This window comes from Lepisosteus platostomus, chromosome 3 (assembly GCF_059453375.1).
Source record: "Lepisosteus platostomus isolate fLepPlt1 chromosome 3, fLepPlt1.hap1, whole genome shotgun sequence".
Lineage (NCBI taxonomy): Eukaryota > Metazoa > Chordata > Actinopteri > Semionotiformes > Lepisosteidae > Lepisosteus > Lepisosteus platostomus.
In genome coordinates, this window is record NC_142613.1 from 47,619,274 (window position 1) to 47,633,861 (window position 14,588).

Here is a 14,588-nt window from a genome sequence, read left to right on the forward strand (position 1 = left end):
CTGTTTAACTGATTACAGTAAAAATGTCCCTGGTCTTTAGAAATTGATGACTTAAAAGCTTTCTATAAAAGTTGATGGCCAGTGGCTGCCCAGGAGCCAGCTTGGTGACCGCTGATATAGCTTAGACAGAGATAATTGTTCACTTCCTGTTGTTACCAATGATGCAGTCTCCGTTTGTAGAATAGTGTAGAAAGCTGTGCTTTACAACCTCCAAGACTGACCAGAATACTTATATTGTGTATCCAATTGTACTCATATATTGTGAGTCTTTTGATAATCACATTTCACTGAGGCTGAGGATCTCTACAGTTTCAAGGAAGTTTATATATTAATTCTAAGACTTATAGTTGTATAGCATCCATGTCATTATAAAACAACCCAACTCATTAGTTGTAGGTGCACTGTAGCAAATCATTAAGTTTTCAGGCTTATCTTCAAAGTTCCTAGTTTTTAAACTTGTAAACAACAGTGCAAACATGTATCTAGGGCACTATTCGGGTACTGAATCTCTTACAATTACTGACACCTAATCTATCCATCTTCTAACTGCTTCTTACAATTCAGGGTCACAGGCGAGCCAGAGCCTATCCCAGCAAGCAATGGGCACAAGGCAGGATACACCCTGGGTAGCACACTGGTCCATCACAGTGCAGACTCAGACACAAACACTCACACCAGGGCCAGTTTTCTCAGAAAACAATTAGCCTACCAGTACGTTCTTGGAATGTGCGAGAAAACTGCATGCACCCAAAAGAAACTCATGCAAACACAGAGAATATAAAGATAGCACCCAAGGTCCAGAATTGAACCCACAGCCTTTGTGCTGCAAAGCAGCATTGCTGACCATTGTGTTGCCTGATGATATCTAACTGTATAGTAACTTTTAAAGCAACACAGTTAAACTCCGCTGACCTGCTTTTCAGGTGTTACTTATGTCCTGCTGACACACTTATCAGACTCTGGAGTCAAGCAGGCTTGTTTCAGAAAATGTTACTGAAATGCTTGGATGGGTACCAGGAGCTTTGATTTTGGCAGTCAAAACACAACCTTCAGGGATCATACATTTTTACAACAGTCTGTCTTGTGGAGTGAAATAATTTTAAGATTTGAAATTCTTATATCTTAGAAAGTCATCAGAATTGATGAGGGGTCTGAAGGTTTTTCTGTTACATAGGTACTGCATGTTTCATAGTCAATATTAGGACTGCCAGCATTGGATTCTTGGGCTGAAAACAGCGGTGTTTCTAAGGATACTTGTTCCATAGGAAGAGAAGCTAAAGTAAAAAAAAATGATAAAAAGCTACAGTATACAAAAGTAACAGAGGCTAATTGAAATTGCTATTAGGTGATTACGTATATAGCTCTGTTCAAAGTTCACACAAAAATATAATTTTTAGTTATTATTGGGAATTTATTAAAATTTTTAATTGCTGTTTTGTTAGTTGCAAGAAATGTTTTGTAAATTAGCAATGACAAATTCTTAAAATCATTAGGTGTTCCACATGATGTGTTAAAAATAATCTCCACTTCAATTGTTCCCAAATGACTTCCCAGTGACAGAAAGATGCATCAGATTGCCCTGGAAACAAGATTATTATTGTATTTTTGTGGTCCTATCCTTCATAAGCACTGCCTGCCTGTGGTGGAAGGTTCTCCTTTGGTTTGAGAGGGAGAGCAGCTGTATGAGTGCACAGCAATAACATGGCTTTAATCTCAGTTACTCTGAGCCTGCAGGGTAGGGGGTTGGGGGATGAATCCATCATCCCGCAGTAATTTCATCATTGCAATTTCAGAGCTCTGCTGCCTTTTTTTTCCCTTGGCAGAAACATTAATTAAAAGCTAGTCCCTGAATATCTTCTTGTGGGAATCTCTGTCCGCTGACGAGGTTTCATCCTCTGAATTGTATACGGTATCTGTTCACAGCTTTCTAAAGCAAAGTTTTCACCAGACTTGGGTAATTACTGCCTGGGAAAGAGGATACTGTGCGTAGCCTGTAGTAACGATTCTTCATTATTACAGTATGTCTTTCCATCCACTTTATCCAGTACAGGGTCATGTGGGAGCCAGAGCATATCCCTACAAACAACAGGCACAAAGTGGGGTAAATCTGAACAGGACACCAGTCTGTCGCAGGGCACATGCACACACACTCATGCCAGGGCCAGTTTTCCCAGAAGCCAATTGATCTATTAGCATGTTTTTGGACTGTGGGAGGAAACCAAAGCACCCCGGGGAAACCTATGTGAACATGAGGAGAACATACAAACTCAATGCAGACAGCATCCCAGGCACTGAACCTAGGGCCCCAGCACTGTATGGCTTCAATGCTGTTCCACTGCCTGATCGTGTCACCCTCATTGTTATGTGTGTACGAGTTCTAATATTCACTCCAATATCATAGAGCTGACTGCTGATGATTGAAAGGAGTTTTCTGTTGACTAATAATAACAACAACACACAATAATTTTTCACATTATATAAATGCATGTCTTCTAGGAACATTACTAGTATTTGATTATCATGTTAAATGTATAATGGGCAGAGTGCCTAATAACATTATTTTAACACACACCAACATTTTTAAGAACATGTATCCAGATGATAAAAACGTAAATGGATAAAGACATTGCATTACAGTGTACATAAACATTCTTTGTTTTTTGGTGATGATGCTCTACTGTATGTACCTTTTCTGATGTTTTCATAGTGTTGTAATCAAGGTCTTTTGTCCTCTGTTTGCGACTGGGTGTTGATGTATCTCAATAATTAATAAAAAGCTTTGTCTTACGTAGTGCCTTAAAAAGCAATCTACATTGAAAAAAGTAGCAAAATTTCAATGTTGCTGTCCTTCTCACAGTTGAACATTTTCATCTTTTACAACCTGAGTACAGTCGACCTGCAATTTAATACATGTTTAGGGATTTTGAGTAGCGTGTAAAGCCAGGCTCACGTATAGTCAAATATTACCCTATAATTCTTATTATAAAATGCTACCAACCTCTTATATACTTATACTTATGTTGACATATTAAATATAAACATAAAAACAGTAAATAAAAGTAAATAAGAAAACTGCATAGGCTCATTATCCAGCTCTCGTAGGTGTGTTTGACGAACATTTCAGGAAAAAAGCATTTTACTCCAATTATTAGAGTTTTTAATTTTTTAAAATTGATATATCTTTAATATTATCGGTGCAAAAAAGTGACAAGTCAATCATATGGTTGTATGGTTTTCAAATTGTGGTTGAAAACCATACAGGTGTGGCACAATAACACAAATAAGCATTTAATGACGTCAAATTCATGACAACTGAAGCAGCTAAAATAAATACAAAGCTATGTATCATAGAATCATAATTTTACAATAGAGTTAAAGAAATGTTTTGAGGTATCAGTAATTTATGATGGTACTTGATCTGCAGGTGGACAAACAGATTTATGCTTCACTAGACTATATAAAATCAGCATAATTACTTTTTACATAAGAAGTAATTTCACCCTTGGAATTTAAGTACCAGCTGATGATTAATAATGTTCACTTTGAGTGCAATTTGGAAAGTGTCAGGAAGAGACCTTTAATTCACATTTACTCAATATGAATTCAAAGGCGTATTAAACTTGATGCCCATTTAGGGTGGAGCTGACGACATTTATTTTAAAGAATGATCACTGAAGAAGGCTAGGTTTGATGAACAAATTTTCCAACAAAAGCTGTTTGAAGGTGGCCATTTATCAGCGGAATGAGTTTAAAGGATAATGAGAGGTGGCTAGACAGACTAGATGTGCTCAGTGTCAAGTGAAACAAATATTGACGATCCATATTTTTTATATACTTTGTTTTTTCTCTTTTAGAGTCTGTTGTTATGCCCTGTCAGCAGTGTTGTCGCCAATAATACATTACTGGCTCCAGAGGCAAAGCAGCAGGCTTTCAAGGTTTAAACAAAGGGAAGGACGAGATATATCACCAGCCTGTAGGAGGCCCCGCGGTTGCCAAGGTGCTGCCGTGTGCAGAGGTTGTTAAGGCCGTACTGTAAATCAGCACTGTCTACAGGTCCCTGGAAGTCTCTCTTGTGGAAAAAACGGAGGGCATTAGAGAGACAAAAGAAAGGCAGGGCTCGTGGCTTCAAACAGAGGTCTTCACTCGCACATGCTACCACAAACGTAAAACAAATTTCATCTGAAGTACAGGAGTGGTGCTAAGGGATGCAGACAAGCCCTGCTTTCAGTACACCCCTGATTTTATTGAAAATGAGCCTCTGTTTATTTGGACCTATGTCTACCCGCCTTCTGCACCACCATGCAATGTTTCTGCAAAATGTACAACGCCGGAATTACATGATAGTCTAGGTGCCAAAGAACATTTAAAGAACATCAAAGAGCATTTATCTAATGCTCTAGATAAATTTGTCCGTCAAGTAAAAATGTCAAATGATATTCCAGTAAATGCTTAACTTTCAATGAGTTATTTGTTAATTTCTTCTGGCTGAGATCACTGCTTTTACCATCAGTGCAGTAATGTACTGTAATTTTCTTCCAGTAAAAATGACTCACCCAGAGTCTACCAGTCCAGTACTAAGGTGGAGAAGGGGCGTGACTGGGGAAGTTAGCTTTATTGAGGTAACTCACCTGGCTAAGGAGAACTACAACCCCATGGAAGGGGCTGTCAGAGCCCCTCACCATTGATAAAGGATGAGACAGGGAGGTGCTGCAAGGGTGAAAATGGGGTCCCAAGAGAGATGCAAAAGCAAAATTTGCAGCAAGTTAGCAAAAAGAAGGCAAAAAGATCTTAAAATAACTATTTAATAGTGTATACTGATAGCCTCAGTAATAGAGATGCTGTTATGGATATATTTGAGTAATCGAAGAATATTTTTAACCGGTTTAATTTAACATGTGCTAGAAAAGAAAGACTACATGTTGATTGTTCACTTCTTGTTCTTCGTGAGGGTTTCAGTCTCCTCGTCTTAGGGCCAGGCTGGTCTTTGGCCAAGCAGGTTACACCAAATCTAACTGTGCATAAATATTCAATAAACATTCTCAAATGCATCTATTAATTGAGTGTTGTTATTCCTGGAGAAATATAATTAACTTACTGTTTTTGCATTTTCTGTTCTTATCTGATCTTCTAGCAAACATCAACACACCATTACAGTTTTAAAATGGTATTATTTAAGACTTTTAGGAGGCCAAATTCTTATCTTACACTTCCACTCACCTACGTATAAATACTCACTGGTTGCCCACACCTTTGCGTACATGTTTTCCAGTACCCTTCCCTCCTCCCCAACTTCACCCATGCTGCTGCATCCTTAGTTAATTCCTTGTTTGTGAGGGGGGTTGTATCAGCAATGATCTTCAACCAGTGCTATTATTTTCTCACCCAGGTGAAGTAATGTTAAAATACTAAGCACATTATCCCTTTTTTCCTTGGCTCTAGGTTTCTATTTTTAGCACTACATAGTAAAAAAAATTCAATTTTCAATGCCATACCGGAAGAAAAGGATCTCAACAGAAAGGGTGTTGTTAAAACATATTGTGTAATAAAACCACCCATGTTTATTTTAACCAAAAAAGATATTAAAATAAATTAATGCAGTTAATACTCTGTCGCTAAAGCTATAAAGAATGGGCAATGTTTTTTGGAAAATGTATTTATATACCAGACACGCACATCTCCTAATACATTTTAAAGGTGACCATTTTTGTGCTGCCAAATAGATATTTAAATATACTGTATAGAATTAGAGGTGTTTTACAATTTAAGTTACCATTATCATTCAGAAAAACTCTACATTGAAAGAAAACATTTATATCTTGTTTAAAACTTATGTTTACAAAAAATGTTAATTAAATTCCCAAGGAAATATTATAATGCAACAGTACACATAGCATTTGAGTTACTGGTTTTAAACTGTACTCTACATTTTTCCTGTTAAGCAGTGTAAACAACAGGATTTTAATTATCTGTGACAACTGGGTGAGAAGGTAACGTGGAAAATTATTTTTTTAATTCAAGTGCGCTTGAATAAACATTAATTTGATAAAAACTAATGAGAAAATGTTTCCCTTACAGACAAAATACAAATAAAATGTTGGTAAATCACACAGTACTCACAAAAAAGTGTGCGAATGTATTCTATTCTATTCAGTGATAACAGAATATTACTGGTATCACTTTGAACCAGGAAGACATACTTTCATCACTGTTGGATGCTTTAATGCTTCTAAAATGTTCTCTTGGGATTAGAAGCCTGTTTGCTCATGACCACAACAAAGCACTTTCCAATTTTAGCAGCAATGCAGGCTTGGCTGCCTCTGATGTGTCCAACATCGACGTGTAAATATCGCACATACTGTATACAGCATTGCCATTGCAATCTTACCACTTAACCACTTGTGGAATGTGTTGCTGGGTTCTGTTAATTTAGCTTTAAACAAAAGTTATGTTAAGATGCCATAAAGCTGGCTTGCTTTAGCAGCCCCCAGCGACTTAACGCTACATAACAAAAGACAGGAACAACAGCCAAGGATAAAGCAGATCAATGACTGCTGCATATCAAAGAACAGAACATGGAGTAGGACAAAGCAGGACAAGAAGTAATTACATATCAAAGAACAGGACAAGCACTCAGATTGTGAAACATACTTCATTCTGACCCTATATTAAGGGGTGGGAACTCCTTGCAGTGTGTCTGTTCTGCGGGGCAGACCCAGCGCGTGTTGCTGTCCTTATTGAGGTGAATAAAACTGAATCTGCACAAGACTGTGTCCTGCTCCTCTGACGAACAATTTCCCACAACAATATTATCATTGGACTGCTGGTCCATCTCTATATACTGCATATGCCAGAGCAATGTGTCACATATAGGAAACTGACCATGTATTGTATATCATTTGTGGAAGCTGTGGTTAGCATGAAGTACAGCCAATGATCTTTCTAATGTGTGGCAATCAAGTGACTTCTACCGAAATCACTAAGCCTCTTATAGAACTGACATCACCCCTTGCACCCTAACCATTGGAGAAACATCCTGCAGCTGAAGAGGGAGGAGTTTAGAAGAGGAGAGTACCACATGGCACAATGGCGCTGAGCATGTTACAGAAGTGACTTCACCCTACTTGCAACACAGTATGGAATTCACCCACAGCATAAGGCCTGATGAGAGTTTTCCGCTGTCTACTGAGTTGCAAATTAGTGTCATTGAGTCCTGTATGTGTTCTGAGTCTGCAAGCAACCATGAGTGAATCCTTACAGAGGCATAGCAGAACTGCACTTGTCACACAACATTGCAAGTACTGCCTTGAAAAACTGGGGGTAAAAGTAAAACACCAGTTAAACCAATTTTCAGTCAAATCTGACTGCAGCTATGAATAGGCTGTACTGTAAAAAATCTATGCTATGCCTTTAAAGAACGATAAAATCTTTCGGTGCTCTAAAGTAGTTATATGTACACATTTATTCAAAGATTTCTGGTAATTCCATTAGTTAACAGAGCAAAAGTGTCAAGCACACTATTTAAATTGTGTTTAAAGACTAAGTTTCATTCAAGGGGTATAACTTTCATTAACAATGATAAGCTAAAGCTAAGTTCCTCTACTTTATAATGAGCAATTTGGTGTTCGTTAAGCATTTGTCCATACTAATTACACTCTAACACTAATTATTCTTGGGATTTATATCTGTGTTGAGAATAATGCAACAAATTTTGATTAATTTGTTTTGTACTCATGCAGGCCTTTAAATACAAAATACAATATTAATTGGAATGTGTTGTTTTACAGTTTTTTGTCTTTTAATCCTAGAATTTATTGTTATGTGGTAAAATGCATTTTCAAACATTCCAATACAAGTGTAATATTTTTGTTGTGTGATGAGACAGATACTAAAATTACTGTACATACAGTACAATGATATCTTCCTTTTGTCTTTTGCAGGCTCTTGGTATGCAGTATATATTAGACCATATATGTGAATCGCTTCTTAATTACTTTTTGTTGACTCTGTTTCTTGCTCAGCCATTCAATGTATTCAACATGTACTTGTTATGCTAAAATAACAATCAATTGAATGCCTCGGTATCAGACAAGCTGCTTCAGTGTGAGAACTGTAGACCATGTTATCTGGAGGGTGTTTAGAATAAGAAAAGCATTTTCATTTTTTTATTTCGTATACATTTTTATAGACAAATACAAGTTTCCCTCACCACGTGCGTGATTGCCGAAAGGGAACTCACACATAAATGGTTTCCATAGTAAATACCAGTGTTCCCTACCATGGGAGATTCCGCCTGCAGAAACTTTTAAAAAGCTTGCGGCTTCTTCACCAACTCTTGACTCCCGCAAGCATCTCCCTCGTGCACCACAAAGCTTTCCACCCAGCTGGGACTTCAGTCGTGCAGTTTTTACATCATGGTGTTTTCAATGCTCTTTTAAGTATATTCAGTTTTTTGGTCATTTTTATCATTTGTGCTTTTTAAATCACAACTTATGGTATTTGTTTTGAAGAAAGATATAAGATGTGAAAAAAGGGTTAACTGATTTCTTTCTGCACAAAGACTTCTTTTGGTACAAGACATTCCATATGCTTAAGCTCTTTTGAGTTATGGCAGGGACGGGAGTTAACTGATAAGATATGCCAAGTGCGAGCTAGAGACTTCCTAACCATGGGAAGAAGGGACCACCATTCAAAGTGTTCAAGGTCTGGAGAATATCCGAACACAGGTGACCTCCCATCATTACCATAGTAACAATTTGCAGCAGAAACGGCTAAAGTTTGCTATATAAACTGGAGCTTTTTACCTATAATCTTTGAACAATTCTTTGATCATATTGTTCCTTGCATGCAATAAACTCAGTTGTTCAGCTCATCTCTGGCGTCCAGAACTTATTTGTCTTTTACAACAGTTTCATATGTACAAATTATGATTCACTTTATTGTATTGGTAATTTTGAATCTGCAAGTTTATGGTATCCATTGATGAGTATAACACAGAAAATGGGAACTCATATACTCAAGTACTTACCAACTGTGGGGGTCTTCAGGAATGTAAGTAAGGAAAACTGTACTGTATTTATTCTATAAATGCATATTCTCTGCTCTGAACATATATGAGGTATACATTGTATGTGTATATGGTGTAGTCAGCTAAACGAATCCTGCAGATTGAGTTATACCATTGGCAATGATCCTCCAATAACCCGTAAAAATCCACAACATATTTTCTCAATTCAACCCGATTTACAATATTTATATACTGTAATATTTCCTGGATATTGGTGTAGCTAGACATGACACAATATGCAGCATTGTATACATTTGTACTAGCTGCTACTTCACCGCTGATATGGTACACAGGAAAGGCAAGGAAATGTTTGGCAGTGTTTGTGCTATACGTCCTTTTCCAAAAGGGGTTAAATAATATTTAGCAATTATAATTAATTTAGTTAGTACAGTTTCATAACTCTCCAACACACATGGTCTGGAAAAGTACAAGGCATGTCCTGCAATGTAATATATAACTTCATACATAATGTGTAAATCAATGCACACCATAGCACTTAAAACTGCCCTTGCACACTGCTACATATTTATACAAAGTCCCTGCCACAGAGCACTGCCATTAGCTATACAATGTAAATACTCTTTACAAAGAGAAACGTGTTTTCTCACAGTGTTATGCTGTGAACTTTTAAAAGCTAACCATGAGGCAATATATCTGAAGTGCTAGTCTAAATGAATGTGACAAGAATTATTTTATTGATTTTCAGGACATAAGCTCAAAGTGTCATCAACACAAATTCCATTTACTTTCTAGGGTGGTAACCTCTCACAGCAAGCTGCCCATCAAATCAGTGAAGTGCCATCCATGTAACATTTCTCAGGTTTAAGGTAAAAAAGCTACTTGTTTAATCTTAAAGTCTCTGCGATACAAGCAATACTGAAGATCTACTACTTAATTCTTGAGGAATTAAGATTACCTGAAAAAGGCTCCACAGTCGAAACGTTGTGTTTCCTTTCTTTTCTTTTCAGCATGGAATAAACCCGTTACCTGTTCCTTTGCAGCCTAAGCATGCTGACGCAGCTACGTACTTGAACTATAATAAGATTAAGATTGTTCAATTTTAACAAATCAACTGTGAAATCACAGCTGCCATTTTCTTTCTTGACTTTTTGTTTACATTGAAGAATAATGGATTACTAAGACTTGAATGCGAGCATTCAGCAAATTGCCTTGTCTTATTGATTTTCAGTGGTGAACTACAACAGAGTTTGTTAAAGAATGTAAAAAAATTGTACACATTAGCTTTGAAATGCTCTGAAGTATATAAATTGCATCTCAGCACTAAAACATCCAGAAGCACAGACATATTGTCATTATTTACCATTCCATTCTATCACTTTGCTTTCCATCTTCCAATTAAAAATAATATGACTAGCAACCCCTAATTATGCTGTTTCTTTGAACATATATTGTTACTAATGATAGCAGACTGTGCACCTGCCCCTTGTTCCAGCCTCCTTCCCATTCCCCTTCCCAAAAGCCAGACACTCAGTCAGTTCCGGGCTCTGCATCTGATTTCCGTATCGTGCGAGCCCGGGTCCGGATGAGTCTGGCTCCGTCAAGGTTTTAAGTCTTTGTTCCTGTTCCCCTTGCCGGTTCCGACCCGGTTCCTGATTTTATCTCCTGTTTCGGATGGATCACCTGGCCATGGACTAGCTTGTTTTTGGATTCCCTGTCTGGATTATTTTTGGATTATTTGCCTCGGCCACACCTCCCCGGATCACCAGCACTGCATGGACACGCCCCCCTGTTTTCATCCCCGTATTCCTGCATGACTTTTTCCCCAGTGTTTCCTCACAATTCTGGATTGTATCGTCCGCATAGGGTCCGGAAAGAACTGTTCGTTACATTAACTTCTTTTGACTTGTAACTGGATGTTTGTAGCTTTAAGTCCCAGGTGGGACACTACTGTTGTGCTCTAAACAAAGATATAGTACTTCACTTAGATTACTCAGATTGTAAATACAAATAGATTTAAATTAAACTGCTTTAGTAAAAGTATCAGCCAAGCATGTTTCAGGCAGTCCAATTTGATTGTCTATGAATAACATCTCCTATCTCTTTAGGTACCTGTATAGTTGGTAGAACACCATCAGGCCCTAGAGATTTAAGTAGTTCTAGCCCCCATAACAGATACTCTCTTCTTTGCTAATACCATTTACCATGCTTCTTCAGCCCAGACATGTTGCTGATTTCCTCTTTGGTGAATACCTGGTGAATACCTGAGTGAAATATTAATTTATTACACCAGCCTTTTCCCTTTCAATGTCTAAAATTTCCCATATTTTGATCTCTGAAATACTTCATCGTTTAATGACCATCCATTGAAATGATCCTTTGTGTCTCTCACTCAGCCTTTCTAATACCTTTTTATGGTATTAATTGATCTGTGCTTTCAATTAATTTTATTAATTAATTGTGGTCTTATAGTTAAGTGGGTGTTGTCTTTTTTCAAACATTTGTAAAGTTCTTTATTTTTATTTTGATATTAAATCTTTTATGTCACTTTTGTATTGATTTACTGTTAAGAGTAATCTGTGTTTCAAGTATATTACCTTTATCATTAATTCTCATTAACCCATAGTTTCAAGTAGTACTTCAAATCACATTATATTATGATCACACATACATGTATATGTATATATTATGATCACATAATCTATCTTCGCTATTTGCTTATTTGAAAATAAAAGGTCAATACAGATATTCCTTCAGCCATGTACCTTGACAAAATGGTTAAGTTTACCTATACCTATCATTTAAATTTTGTCTTATGGTGTCCCTTGAGGCTTCTCTCAATCTGTGTCAGGAAAATAAAAATCTCCCATCATGACCACTTCTTTCTTGTTCTTCTTGTTGCCTCTATGTTAAAATGTCTGTGCCTGAATGCTCTTTTCACTCTATAGTGTTACACTTCTTCCTCCTCCATCTTTTTTTTTCTTCAAAGCTGTGTGGCCATTGATATTTAATTCATCCCCATCAGTCTCTGAGAGCCACATTTGAGTGGTTCCAATTACATTGTAACTTCCTGTTAATGCAGTAGCTTCTATTTCTTGTATTTTTTACTAATGACCCTGGAATTTAGGTATAAGCATTAGATTAAGTGGTCCTTTGAATTTTTTATTCTCTAGGGTTAATTTAAGCTCTACTTAAGTCTTAGTCCCTTAACATTTTTCTTTGGATCCTCTGCCCTTCTTCTCCATATAAAATGTTTTGAATTTCTTTCTAGGTCCTTGTTCTAAGTGGACTGGTGTCCTTCTCATTCAGATGTGCTCCATCTCACCTGTTAATATTCATTTAGTATTGATGTCCGATGGCAGAGAAAGATTTTTCAGCACCCGGTGTCCTCAGCCACAATTTGTGTTTATGGATTAACATTTCTGACTGTTCACCTTTGCATGGTGCAGATACTGCTTCCAGCTAAAAACATTTGATTTAGTCCTACTCTTCAGTTTCCAGTTTTCAAGGTTGTTTAACAGAAAAAGAATTCTATGTAATACAACCCTGTTTAAGCATTCATGTCCACCTGCTTGCCTTAAAATTTATTGTACTTATAAAACAGACATGGTGCATAATTAATTAGATATTGTCTTTTTCTTCCCTCAAGCTTTTAAAGAGCAACAGAATAATTGATTTTAATAGCAGAAAGACCTTACAGCTGAATCTTTATATATTTGTAGAATGTTAAGATATTCATAGAACATAACTTTTACTGTCTAGATAAGGCAAATTAAAGTCAATTCTTCTCTCCTTATGACAAAACAGAGTTGAAAATGTAATACTACTTCCAGTGGAATGAGAAAAAGTCAAACAAAGATGTTATATGTATTACAATGGGTATGAAGTATTGGCATGAATATAAATAAGCTTTAATAAGCTCTTTACCTGTTCCTCACCACTAGATGGTGGAACGACTTAATGTCTTCTAATTCCACACGTTGCAATACTCAAATTTAGGAGCCCGAGACAGCTGTTCTGCTGTTGTGAGGCATTTTCAGTGAGCTATAGCTAACTGTCCAGAGGAACAGGCATATAGATGTTATTGTTAAGGAGACCTTGATGCTCCATGGTGGGTACTTCTTTTAAAGAAAATGGATTCCTATGACAGTGGATAACATCTCTGCCTCACAGTATCTGGAGGTACTTGCAAGGAGTTTGTATATTCTCCCCATGTTCACATGGTTTCCTCCAGCTGCTTAGGTTTCCTCCCATAGTCCAAAGACAAGCTTGCAGGTTGGATTCTGGGAAAATTGGCCTTGGTGTGCGGTTGTGTGTGTTTTTGTCTGTGTGTCCTGTACCTTGCACTGACAAAACAGGCTCTGGCTCCCCTGTGACCCTATATTGGATAAAGTGGTCAGATGGATGGGTTCTCATGAATCCAGATAATACAAGGGCACCCCTTTTGTCAATGGTCTTGTGTCCAACGTGTGTCCTTCATTGGAATAAGAAATTTGGAAGGCTGCTTTACTGCAAGAAACACTTCTGCACTACTAAATTTGTTTCAGTATACAGCACATTCTTTTAAGAATATGATGCTCCTTTACCATACTGCCAGTATATCTTCTGTATGGAACTGAAAAACAAATGAATCGAATGATAACATAAATCCCATACAGCACATACAGCATGAGGGTTATGGGAAACTCAACCTCTGCTAAGTAATACTCAAAATTATTTACTCTAGCATACACTTCTCCAAATTTGGAAAAATCATGATCAACCTGCAAAACAAATATTCATTTATATTATGATATTTAATTCCAGATATTCATATGCACTGTAGCAAATTTAGTTAAAGTTGTGCTTAAGCTCTATTACTATAAGAATATTCACAGTTGAGAATGGTAGTTTTATTATAAAAAAACACTTTACAGTATATGCATATACTGTAGCTTATATACACAAATGTATATTGCAGTGAATGTTTCACTGGCACTTCATCTCATGAAATTATTACTCCTTATAATGCTGTGCATTGACAGTCAGAAGAATGCAGATAGCTTTAAAAATTTAAGAAAATATGTCAAGGGAGCCAAGTGAAAATAAAAGCAAATCTGTTGACTGACCAGGCTGCTGCTCTGTTCTTTTATATGAGGAGCCTGAAAGAGGGTATGGAGGAGTGTGGAATATGTGTGTTACATTGGCTCCACATGATAAAAAATACTCTCCTGGGTATTCTGTAATATTAACTGCAAGAAAATACAATGTTTAACATATTAGTGTGTTGGCTAAAATGAACTAACCCCCAAAAAACGCAGCTACAGTATATAAAAAGAGGCCAATTTAGTGAGAGGGAAGCAATTCAAAGCAAAGATACTAACTGGTCAAAATTATAAGCTTTTATTTGATTTATTTGCTAAGAAAAATAAATTTTCATACAACTCTATAGCTTGTGACAAGTGATTTGGAGATATTTAACTGTATTCCTATTCTGTTGTCTTTATTAGGCTCATGAGATGAACTGTTCTTTCCCACGTCTCTGTCTTTTTCTAGTCTAAGCAGATCACTGAGTGATGACATCAGA

The 14,588-nt window shown here is 36.9% G+C and overlaps 1 protein-coding gene across 1 annotated transcript in view; it reads right to left on the reverse strand.

Moving 5' to 3' along the window:
• Positions 1-14,588, reverse strand: part of mettl24 (methyltransferase like 24) — an 83,031-nt gene that overhangs the window by 2,921 nt on the left and 65,522 nt on the right. The gene's annotated exons all lie outside the window — the stretch shown is intronic.